Below are 13,556 nucleotides of genomic sequence, written 5' to 3'. Positions count from 1 at the left end.
TTGTGATAAGCTGGAAGCTATAGCCCAGTAACATCTAAAGGGCCCCAGTTGTCCCACACTCTTCTAAACTGGCACAGATGTTAATTATGGGTGTGTTTATCTGCCATTCACAAAATGGATGGTTTTCACATTGTGCACAATGTTCCAGGCTCTTAGAGTGATGTTAGATATGACCTTATTATAAACCTTATGAGCTTTTTGACTTCAGGCACTTATTCAAGAACACTAAGTAAACGTACCCAGTGCTTCTTCATTGCTGGATTGATATATAACACATTCAGGCTGTTACTGCATGCTGCCCTTTTCAAGCGCTCAGCCGCTGTCAGTCCAACCCGAAGGCGCAGTTTAGAGCACCGTTGGTCTTCATTAGAAAGTAGCAGTTGAGATATCGGAACAACGCACCTCACTGCAGCAGACAAAGGAGGTTTATGTGGGAGCATGTGGAGCCAGCCTTTCATGCCAAACACATGGATCTTTTCTGCCTTTTGTAAAGTTCGAGAACATTGCAAAGGAACCCAGCGCTGCATTTTTATTTGATGGAAAATGGGCATAATGTCAGGATTTCTCATATGAATTAGCCAAGGGGGAGGTTTTTTTGTTTTTTTTTAAAGTAAATGCTATATTTAAAATTTTAGCAAAAACCTAGAGTAGGAAAGGATTTCTTAAAAGCCTCGCTATGAGCAGAATTTAAGAGAAGGTTTTAACAGTGATTTTTTTTTTGAGACAAGTAATGAAGTACCGTTTGAGTGCATATTGCTATAAAAGGCCATGATTATGCCAAAGAATAAAATTCAAAGCTCTGGAACATACATTTTTTAAAGCACAGTTCATGTTCACTGTGTATTGAAAAAAAAATAGCTTTCAGATTTATCAGGGCTTAGTTTTCATTGAATAGATGTGTTGTAAATGCAAGTAAATGTTCTGGCAATGGTAGGACCTGGTGCACAGGGCTGAGTAGGAACCAGCAAACAGATGCCAGACATTAACCAACAGTGCCATAGTCTTGCCTGCATTTCAGTTAGCTTAGGCTTTGACTCTATTTATACATCAACAAATGTTCCTGGTTATCATCAAAGAGGAAATATTCTTTTTCTAAATGTTGACTGGTGCAGCATCAAGGCTGACCATTATTCTACACTGCATAAAGCCCATAAACCACAACCCTTGTGTTCCATTAAAAAAAAAGACACCCAGGACTGGAGGGAACTTAAATACTTCAGATTTTTTCTAAAGAGCCTGGCCCATAAGTTCCCTCTTTCAATATCTGATTTGGAATGAATAGACCGGAGGTTCACACATACATCATCGTTAAACTCATAAACAGTTAAACAGTTTATTAACAACCGGCAGCACAGTTCCATAACACACTTTTCATATACCTGGACAGATGAGGTTCCCCAGGCCATTGGACCCCAGCCTGATGCCTATGTCCCTGCTCCTTCCTTCACATCAGGGATGCTGTACCTTCTTACAGACTTTAAACATAAGGGTCAGCCTTGCACTCACGGCTCACCAGGCCCTATGTCACTTAGTCCCTTATCCACTGGGTTCCTAACTAGACAAGGGACACTGGTCCATCTCTCTCCTCGATGGTGCCTCAACTTCTCATCTACCTTGCCTACTACTAACTCTCATCAACTGCAGTGAGCTCCAACAAATCTACCGTATTACTATCTAACCTAACATATCTATTCCTACAAATACCTCCCTGAGGAGGTCTACCTCAGGGTCCCTGGTGTCATTTACTATCCCCTTATCATTGGCCCAAAGAGGATGTGGTACCATACATTCATCCTTATATAGATTCTCCTGTTAACCAGCAGCACTGATTAAAACACTCACGCCTAACCCCTCTTGCGTGTTGATTGTCCAGAAAGCTGAGGCACCTAACCTAATTTATAAATAAATTTATGTCAATTGTAATGTCAAACAGCTTCCTGTAACCTATTTGAATTTAACCCCTCTACTATCACAGCTACTGTCCCATGGCTTATAACTATTGTACATTGCCAACTGGCTATAACATACCATCTGCCCCTGCTGCCATTATACCCATAAGGCTGCCCTTTGACTGACTTAGCTTTGATACTGTAAGAAGCTGTGTTCAGATTGGACATTCTACCTCAATTTCACCCGGCAATACATTCCCACTGTTGGCTATATGACGTTAATCACAAGATGTAAGCTGACAGTTATGGAAGGAAATATGAAAGGGTATCAGGCTTGATTAGTATTGCTTTATATTGACTTGAGGAGTTTATATTGTGATATTGTGATAGCTGTGGGTTTCACTAATGAGAAATGTATTCCCAACAATACTGATGAGTTTCCTAATGATGCTTAGCATTCTCCTCTTAATGTTAAGAGAGTGTCTGTCAATACTATAGATTGTTTGTCCTTCTGTACCTGTATGTGAGAGAAGACTCGCTTATTACTTGTACTGACCACTTTGTCAGCATTTGTTTTAAATAATAATGTGCCTTCCCACCCCGCTTGCCCCTGGCACAGTTACAGTATGCACAGTCATAATGAGTAAATCCAAATGCATTGGAAGAGAAATAGTGGTCAGTGATGAGTGAATCTGTCCCGTTTTGCTTTGCCGAAAAATTTGTGAATCTTTCAAAAACCTTGTGAAACGGCGAAAAATGTGCGAAACAGCGACTATTCATTGACGCCCGCGACTATTCTTTTGGCACGTGACTATTTATTTTGACGGTGCGACTATTCTTTTAACGCCCGCAACTATTATTGGCGCGTCAATTTTTGGACGTGCAGGAAATTTTTCCGCTGCAAATTTTTTTATCCATTTCGCGAAACAATCCGCCAATGGCGAAACACAGAAATTTGCCGCGAATCCATGCCTGGTGAAACATTTCGCCCATCACTAGTGGTCATTCATTGGTGCACATACTGGGGAGCTAAGGGGCATAGAATCAGGGTTGGACTGGGTTGTCTGGGGCGTACTGGGACTAGCACTTGGGTCCACCCCCACTCCTGTCACAATGTCACCCCCCCCCCCAACAGACTGCATATAATACTTCCACCAGTCCGACCTTGCATACATTGCACACTCTAATGGCCCAAACACAAGTACTAAAGTATTAAATTACATTTTTTCATTTAATATTTCATCTTATCTGGCTTGGTAGATGCTGACTAGTGATCAGCGAATATTTAAAAAAAGATGCAGTCGCATGAAAAAAGGGGATTTCGCTCATCACTAATGCTGACAAGTCATCATTTTGCCAAACAGGAGCTGGGAGAAAGAGCAGAAAATACTCATAATGCATCGTCCACCTTGTTTAAGTTCACCATGTTCACCAATATGCTGCATTGGCACCAGCCATACCAGGAGAATCTAGTAAAATAATATATATCCTTCTCCCAAACTAAATGGCCTGCAGTCTGTTCCCTTTCCCCATAAGCCCCTGCTCTGAGCACCCCTATGAGGCCAGCTCTGCATTTTGGGACTATTGTGAAAAATAAAACAAAATCTGAAGAATTTTTTTTGTCAAATTCAGTCTGTCTTCTAATATCAAAAATATATTGTTTGTTTCTGTAAAACATGGTGGATAATAATAATGACAATTTATAGATATACTGATGTATGTTACACTAGCAAATGATAGCGGTGAGGCTTCACACTCGCTTATGATTCAAGTCAATGTGACATACTACATCTCAACAGAATATAATCAGGCACACAACTCTCCGGCTGGAGTAGGTATATCATTGACATAATACATTGTTATCAGCCAAGCCAACTCTCTGGGTGCTCTGGGAAACAGTGCCAACTATAAGGAGAGGAAATGCTTGATCACCTCCGTGCTGTATAAGTTTTATATGCCCATAACATGGTTTAGATAAGATCCATAACAAAGTTTATTATGTTGTTAAAGCTATTTATACTCCACTCGGTTATTGAGGAGCACAGTGCTAGGATGTGCCTGCTTCTGCTATTCCCTGCCTGGATGTTTTCACTTGCCCTGATTGTCACCTCTTTAAGACAAATGATTGAGCTCTATTGAAATTCTCAGTTTGTAGAAGTTAGCTGAGAACTACCATACATGGAAGATCAAGAGAGTAGGAAGGGGGCTCCGTACCTTTAAGGTGACTGTGCTAGGAAGAGCAGGTAGAGTAGAATGGATTAATAGGAGGAGGTTAGGAGAGGGGAATGTCTCACAGCAAGTGGGGTTGAGATAGGGAAAGTTGGTAGTGGGAAAGGAGGATGAAGACGCATTTTCAGTTACCTGTTGGAAGCAGAGAAGCATTGTGCCACCCATTGAGTACAACCAGTGATGGAATACAGCAGGGGGGGGCTTGTTTATGCTGTCAAAACTTGCAGAGAAATGCTTGCTAGGGGGGTGGGTGTTAGGTCCCAGTTTTGGCACAAGAGTATATCAAAAGGTGGATAGTAACCTCCTTGAACAAGGGTCCCGGGGGGGGGGGGGGCTGTGGTGGTGGTGGTGGATTACAGTTCACCCACCTGACACTGCCAAGGTTGCCAACATGGCAGGCAGACATGGTTTGTAGTTTCCTAGTTGCCAAGTGTAACATGTATGTCAAATGTTATTGGTAAAAAGTTGATCTTTAACCTACTGTTTGTACATACAGTATCTATCTATTATCACAGTGATTCCCAACCAGTGGCTCGGGGGCAACCAGTTGCTCCCCAACTCCTTGGATGTTGCTCTCAGTGCCCCCAAACCAGGGAGTTATATTTGAATTCCTGACTTGGGGGCAAGTTTTGGTTGAATAAAAACAAGATTTCCTACCAAATAAAGCCCCTGTAAGCTGATAGTGTGCATAGAGGCTGTCTAATAACCAATCACAGCCCTTATTTGGCACCTTCATGTACTTTTATGGTGATTGTGTTGCTCCCCAAGTCTTTTTACATTTGACTGTGGCTCACGAGTAAGAAAGGTTGGGGATCCTGTATTATAATAGCATCTGTTTAATGAAAGCTATAGCCTGTTTATATCCTATCTTGGACATCATCCTTGTCTCTGAGGGATCTGGGGGGGGGGGGGGGAGGGAACTGAGTAAGGAATATATTGACGTTGCAGTGTTGTGTAGTAGCTCAGTGAATAGTGTAGAGAGAATAAATGATAACATAGATTTAGAGATAAGAGGAAATATTTAAATCCCCCCATTAATCTGTATTAATAAAGCAACTGGAATACTTAATGGTTTCTGTTCCCTTGAGATGGTGTGAGTGGGATTGCACATTATGAGCTCAGTGGTAATTTCTTCAGTTTGAAAGCTAACAAAATATATGTATTTATCAAATTACAAGACATTTTAACATCACATAAATGTACAATAGGGTTTAAGTGTATTGATACAGATTTGCATTTTCGTGAGTGGTGAATATTTTTGCAAATCTACACTACAATTTCATCACGCATTTTGTTTATGCATTTGACACAAGGAAAAAAACATGAGAAAAAACAACGCATTTGGTGCAATAAAACGAGCAGCCAATGGCAACTACAATGCGTTTTGTGACATTTTAGCAACATTTCACCACTTTGCAAATTTCTCGATGATGTTGGTAATTTATCGGGGAGGCAAAATGGGGCGGTTTAGCTCTTGACTAATTACGTGAGAGAACAAAGGGGTTATTCACAATGCCCTATCAGTGTGCAAAGGGGCAGGTGACACTTTAAAGAAAAAGTAATACAAAAAAATTTTTAAAGTAAAAAAATCTATTCTACCCTGCCCCAATAATTGCCCTGTCCTGCAAACCATTTATTATTTTGAATGCTGTAGTAGAAAATACCTGTTAAAACTTGGCTTCCGGTCATTTGAAGAAAGGTGATACGGCGATGCAGGTGAAGTATCAGGGGAAGTGTCCACTATGCAGTGATCGATTGATCAAGCCTAGCCTGACTCCTTCCTATACAGAAGTCAAGTCAATACCAATTGAAAAGTTGCTTAGAATAGGTCTTTCTATAACATACTAAAAGTTGACTAGAAGGTGACCCACCCCTGTAAGATCAGTTGGGCAGAGAGTGAATGCTTACTGCTCACCTAGTTGCTCTTGACATGGGGAGGTTGCAATAATGGTCCCCTTTTCTTTACCCCACATCCCAACTTACCCCACAACACCAAACACAGACTTCCATTTTTTTCTGGGTGGAAAGGCTGCAGCTTAATTTATTAATAACATCACAGAATTGTAAACACTGTTTAATTTCCATACACTTTACACCAATTACATAAACATAACATAAACATAACATTTAGCCGCTGAAGGCTGCATTACAATTGCTACCATTAGCTAACCTTAAACATTTCAAGAACCCTTTCAAGCCTGTGCCTAGGCCTCCGCAACCAAACTTCCCACCTCCTGTGCCTACTATGCCTGTTTTCCCCCCAAAGCCTAGCCCCCAGGCCTGCCCCTCAAGAAAAACACCTATACCTTCCTCTATTTATCCCCTTTTTGGCTTCCCCTAGGGCAACCCCACCACACCTAAAGCTGCGACTACTCTAAACCAATACCCCATTGTTGCCTACCCCCCCATACCTTAAGGTGGCCATACACGCACCGATAATATCGTACGAAACCTTGTTTCGTACGATATTCGGTGCGTGTATGGTATGTCGGCGAGTCGACCGATATCGCAGGAAGCTGCTGATATCGGCCGACTCGCCGATCGGACCAGTTTGAAAATTTTGATCGGGCGCCATAGAAGGCGCCTGACCAAAATCTCCCTTCAGCGCTGAATTGGCAGAAGGAGGTAGAAATCCTATTGTTTCTACCTCCTTACCTGCCGATTCAGCCCTGAATGGTGTGTGGCGGATCTGACGATGTTTCGTGCGACCGATGGTCGCACGAAACATCGTCAGATCGCCACGTGTATGGCCAGCTTTACTCTAGGGCGGGCGGGAGGGAACGCTGTCCTCTCCTTTCAGCTGCTACGAGGTAGTGATCCCTCTTCTTTCTGCTCCTTTTATTTATGCTGCCTCTTTCTCCTCCCACTTATTCTTTCAGCACTACAATTCCCATCATCCCACACACTAACTTCCTTTGGGTTCCTATTCACCCCCGTTGTCATGGCCTCGTGCCGCTCTACCTGTCCCAGGCTCGCTCTTCCGGGCTACTGGACCTCTGCCCCAAAGAGTTCACTCATGCAGCCTCAATTGCAGACCAATTGGTTCTACCATTAAAGAGTGAATCAGTTGTTTGAAATAGGAAAAAACATTTTTCCTTATTTGTAAAATGGAATTATTGATGCTCACTATGGTTGGAATATACTCTTTGGGAGTTTGGCCATAAAGTTACACTGCCCAGGTACTAACATTGCCCAAGTAGGTTGGTTAACAGCTTTGTCAGTAGCTTGGTGGGTGGGTGTCAAAAAGTGTTTTGGTTTTTTTGCCCCCTAATTACTTATTACAATTAGTTGGTACAAATATGGGCTGGGTCCCACCAGGTTTTTCCCAGTGTCCCAGTGGCCCAGTCCGACCCTGCCCACAATGCAGCAGTGTGTCCCATAATTCCAGCATAACTCCTACAAGTGAAATTGTGCCTGCCTCAACTGTGCCTGATGGCTCAAAAAGAACACGGCTAAGGTTGCATTGCTCCCAGCAATTCATGTTAAAAGTAGGTATGTGTGCAATTTTTTTGGTGCAAGTCCACTTAGCTGAGCTAATACTATTTATATTAGACTAACCTTGATATCTGGTGAAAATGTTCCTTCAGGAGTAAACACTTCCCCTTATAAAGTGAGGAAGAATACTGATCAGCTGACGACATTCTGCGCAAATTTAAAAATAAATTGAAGTGTAGAAAACAAGATCAGAAAAGACAACACTGAGTCTTCTGAGACAACAGAGGAAAGGCCAGATCAGAAAATGAGAAGAACAAGAAAGCCGGAACGTAATTATTTGAGCACTGGGGGTTGTTTCCGACCACTTTAATATGAATATCTGGCATATATATTGTAGCCGGCCTTCCTGCCGCTTCCAGAAGAGAATCTGGTAACACAATGCGGAGAGAAAAGAGAAATGAGGATTCAGCTAAATTGGGTTGTTTGCTGTTGCTTGCTAGCAGCCTGTTCATTAATCATCAGACACACATTTACTTCACACAATACGATACAGAAAATATATCTCCAATTACTCAGTAAATTGCAAGAAATCGCTCCGTATAAGACTATAAGACACTACGAAGTGTATTGTTTATCTGTGGACAACATCACATTTATATTTTAGATATCAAGTCTGTGCTTTCCGACGTTCATTAAAAGGAAAATAGTCGCCTCTTTGCAAGTAGGGTTTATTTTTCATTTACTTTCAAGTAAGTGTTCCTTATTAGTTATACAGATCTTTGCATAATATACTATTCTTGCAATTACAAAGACAGGGGCAGATTTACTGTAACCTGGGAAAATAAAGTTGCAAATTGAAGACACAAAAGATTTCTTCCCGGCAAATTTGCATTTTCTTAACATGGTTAGAGACTGCTTGCCTGGGATGAGGTATCAACAAAAATAATCCCAAAAGATCTCTTCTTGAGGAATCACTTGTTAAAAAGTTTCTTCTGAGCCTTTCTGTAAAGCTACATGTAGCCTTAATATGAATAAAAAGAAAAGATGAAAATGAAATGAAAAGCATCATATGAAAGATTGAATCTTGCCAAATGCCAAGAAGCTATCTCCTGAGAAAATGGACTGTACTGGGAGAAATTGGGGAAAAAATGGGATAGGAAAATGAAATCTAAAAGGCACGAGTAGTAATAGGCGAAAAATTTCGGCAGACATGGATTCCACGTTTCGCCATAGGAGGAATTTTTTTGCAAAATGCCCAGCGTCAAAAGAATTGTTGCGAGCGGCAAATGTAGTGTTGCGCATCAAAAGGATTGCCTTGCGCCAAAAAGAATTGTCTCTCGCATCAAAAAGAATTGTCTTGCGTGAAAAAAAAATGTCTCTCTCATCAAAAGAATTGAAAATTTTTTGGGACGCGCAACATTTTCTCCGTTTTGTGAAATTTTTGCTGTTTCGCAAATCTTTTGAAAGATTCGTGAATTTTTGGCAAAGCGGAACGGGACAGATTTGCTCATCACTAGACACAAGGAGAAACAGGAAGGTGTAAATGAAGGTGTGCAAGCTGGAAAGGAAGTGGTTAGTGTAGATGTACAGTAGAAGGGACACGCATAGAACATTTTCTGCATTTTGCTAATTTTTCACAGTTTTGCGAATCTTTTCAAAGGACAGATTCGCTCATCACTAATTAAGAGGAAAGGGGGTAACGGGTGAATGGATAAGAAGGGAAATGGTCGGAAATTACCTACAGGAAAAGCAGGAATATTGACCTCACCAAGGCTATACTATGTAAAATGATCACTTATCCACAATATTATTACATTTTTCAGCAAAATGAGAAACAAACTGGAATGTTTAGGGGCAAGCACCCTATATAATATGTTAAGGTCAATTAGAATGGGATATTAGTAGTTAAGAAATTAAAAAACTAAAGCTAGCCATTCACGTACCCATTCTAAGATACAAATTGCATATTTTCCAGTACTAGGTCGGTTTGAAAACCTTATTCACCAATGCACCATGTCGGCCAGTTCATGGTGCATTGGCAACTCTTCTTTACTTCTTGCAGTTCCAATTTTTGTGCTTTCTGTATGACAATAGGAAGGCAGCCGTTCTGTTTGAAGCCCTTCATATGTTTTCCATCTGTTTGGCTGGAGAGAGTACCCCGTTGGCCCATGTATGGCCACCTTTAGAGCAGCTGGGGTTAAGGGTGTTTGAACAGTCATAAAGAGGGGATGGGACAAGCGTGCGTCTTCTTCTTTTTTTTGACGCATGACATTTTCCGTGAGTTGCAAATTTTTTTCCGGGACAGATTCACTCATCATTAATTAAGAGGAAAGGGAGTAACGGGTGAATGGATAAGAACAGAAATGGTCAGAAATTACCTACAGGGAAAGCAGTAATATTGACCTCACGAAGGCTATACTATCTAAAATGATCACTTATCGACAATATTATTACATTTTTCAGCAAAATAAGAAACAAACTGGAATGTTTAGGGGCAAGCACCCTATATAATATGTTAAGGTCAATTAGAATGGGATATTAGTAGTGAAGAAATAAAAAAACTAAAGCTGGCCATTCACGTACCCATTCAAAGATACAAATTGCATCATGTCCAGTACTACTGATATTGGTCGGTTTGAAAACCTTATGCACCAATGCACCATGTCAGCCAGTTCATGGTGCATTGGCAACTCTTTTTTACTTCTTGCAGTTCCAATTTTTGTGCTTTCTGTATGACAATAGGAAGGCAGCCATTCTGTTTGAAGCCCTTCATATGTTTTCCATCTGTTTGGGTGGAGAGAAGACCCCGTTGGCCCATGTATGGCCACCTTAAGAGCAACTGGGTTTAAGGATGTTTGAAGAGTCATAAAGAGGGGATGGGAAAATGGAGTGAAATGGAGATAAGGATGATTAAAAAAAAATAGTGGGAAAGAGGAAAGGAATTGATGGGAGGAGAGCAGAAGGGAGAATTTGAGTGTCAGAATTTCCGACCTTGCTGTTCCAAGCCTGACAGCACCTTCTGGCATCCAAACAAGAAAAACCAATAGTAGGACAAGAGCAAGAAGAGCCTGCGGTGATTACGTTTGGCACTCTAACTTCAGGGCTAAATGATTGTAGCTGTGCTCCTACGTTAGCTAAATAAACTGATACATTTAAAATTAGATGCAATAAAATGTTTTAATGAATAGATCCCCAGGTTGACAGAATGGCTAAGTGGTTGGACAGAGAAGAACTATTTCATAAAGCTTACGGTTTAATTCAGCGAGAAACACAATTCCCCTACATGTCCCTGAGTGGTTAGAATGTTCGAGGCATCACATTTACTTGACTCTGAATTTCCTGATGGAGCTTTTTTTATTTTAGTGTCTATCCTGAGCTATCTGTAATATGGTAATGTGAGCATTCCTATCTCTTGCTCATCAGTGTTAAGTGCTCTGAAGGTCACATGCAATAAAGCTCGCTGCCACTCATTTTCACGGGTGGGATTTGGAACCTGCCTTGAACTAAATTTCAGAAATCCTCCTTGCTCCCCGCTGTTAAATTGACAAATCCAATTGCTGCCCCATCTCCAAATCCTCGCTAAACCTTTCCTGCGTGGCTCTCATTTATTTCAATTTGCTATGCCTTCTCTCTGCTCCTCATTATTTAGGGGGGAAAGAAGGGATGGAAAACAATTTTGCATTCTTGAATATGAATGCTAAAGGGAAAAAAAAAATAGCAGACTTGGCTGAACTGCTGATATCCCAATGTGCCTGTAGGGATTTGAGCGGATATTAGGTTTTTCCGCGCAATTTATTTATTCATTTTTTTTAGAGGAGTGTGCAATTCATTCCAAGTTGTTTGTGGCTTACTGTTAGATGTAATATATACTTGTATGTGTGTGCATATGAATCCTAATAATTCTGCATTGGCCATTCAATGTAAAATACCCTAAACTCCTTAAATTCCTTTGTATATAATAGCCGAAGCTCCCATAATTCCATGCAGTTTTTCATTTTGACTAGTAAGTTACTGGGCTCCACAGCAAATCCATTTTGAACTTGCACAGTTAGGGCTTTATTACCAGTTTAGAAACCACCAACTTTTAGGGGCTGATTTACTAATCCACGAATCCGAATGGGAAAAATTCGGATTGGAAATGAACATTTTGCGACTTTTTCGTATTTTTTGCGATTTTTTCGTCGCCGTCACGACTTTTTCATAAATTGTCGCGACTTTTTCGTAGCCGTTACGACTTCTCGAATTGTGGCAACTTTTTCGTAGCCGTTACGATTTGCTCGTATATTGTCACAACTTTTTCGTATTGACTTGGCGCGATGGCTACGAAAAAGTCACTACAATTCGCGCAAGTCGTAACGCTACGAAAAAGTTGCGACAATTTACGAAAAAGTCGTAACGGCTATGAAAAAGTCGCGCCAATTTACGGAAAAACGCAAAATACCGATCATTTTCGGACACTTTTCGGACGTTCGTGGATTAGTAAATGTGCCCCTTAGTCTGTCAGCCAATTAAATCACCCCGATTCCTGATTGATTCACAATTTGAGTTTTTGTTTAATCAAACAATACCAAACAGAAAAGTCAGGAAAAATATGTGTTCCCAGTCTGCTTTATTACAAATTTACCATGAATTTTAGATCGCCAATGGAAAAAAATAATTTTTTGGCACAGGAAAATAATGTGGGAGACACATCATTATTTGTGTGTAGGTGTTTTATTTAATGGAATAAAAAACATTTTTTGCACCACAAACAATGGTGACACCTTCCCATCAACTTCCCATGCATTTCACAAAATTATGTGATGAGTGATTTTTTTTGCCAGTCATGGATTTGCAGCAAAATTCAGCATTTTGCCATCTGCAAATTTTTTTGTGAAACTGCAGCAAGAATTCACTGTGAAGAAATTATGGCAAAAAAAACGCAAGAAAAATGTCACAAAAAAAAAGCCCATTCACTTCCATCTGGATTGAGAACAAACTTGAGAAATAAACATGCACACTCACTTCAGTGACTTCAGTGTTCAGGAGTGTCAAAAAACCGCCCATTCCAACATACGTAATAAAAGCCATTAATTTTGCCCATGAGCAGTAACCCATAGCTACTGTACCAATGAGATGGTTGCTTTTCAACAGGTGACCAGTAAATGTTGCCTGCTGATTGGTTGCTATGGGTTACTGCTCCTGGGCAAACTAAAGAGCTTGTTTACTAACACTGGAGATAAACCAGTGATGTTGCCCATAACAACAAACTAGCAATTAGATTTGAACAATCACCTACAAGTAAGGAAACGAAAGCAAAGCTTTGATTGGCTGCTATGGGCAGCATCACTGGTGATTATTCTCTCCAAAGTTAGTAAACACACCCCTTAGTGCCTCTTATCAGGGTTGGACTGGGACCCTTGCCAGCGCTCCCCCTGCTCGACTGTTCCTCCCCTGACGCGTTAAATTTACACGCTCGGGGGAAGACGTCGGGTGGGGGGCCCTGCGAGGGGGGTTAGGGGGGCCACTGCGGGGGGGCACATACAGGGCCCCTGGGGCGGGAGCCCCGGTGGGCCCTTCACCCCCCAGTCTGACCCTGCCTCTTATTAACCCCCTATTGGAAACCAGTAAAATGGTTCTGAGGCTGACAGCCATTTAAATGTGTTTCTGTTTCTAATGTTCCTATAGGCATTGTTTACGGAAGGTATTTTTGCATTTTGCACACTGCCTTCCTTGAATAAATAACTGCCACAGGTCTCTACTCTGCATTTCATGGGGGGGGGGGGGCATGTAGGCATCTCCCACCCATCCCCTCTCACCTAACTTGCACATCATTCAGAGGTCGCAGGCTGCAATAGGGCCTTATCCTTGGATGCTGCACTGTGCACTTTGTGCCGGATTTTGGATCTGGTGCTAGACACACAGTGAACAGAACGTGGATGAGTTTTATGTATTAAGCTCTAAACTCACATTTTGATAAATCAAAATCAACCCTAATAATTAGAATGCCAATTAAAAATGCAT

The sequence above is a fragment of the Xenopus tropicalis genome, chromosome 4 (genome assembly GCF_000004195.4).
Source record: "Xenopus tropicalis strain Nigerian chromosome 4, UCB_Xtro_10.0, whole genome shotgun sequence".
NCBI classification, from domain to species: Eukaryota; Metazoa; Chordata; class Amphibia; order Anura; family Pipidae; genus Xenopus; species Xenopus tropicalis.
This window is presented reverse-complemented; position numbering follows the sequence as displayed.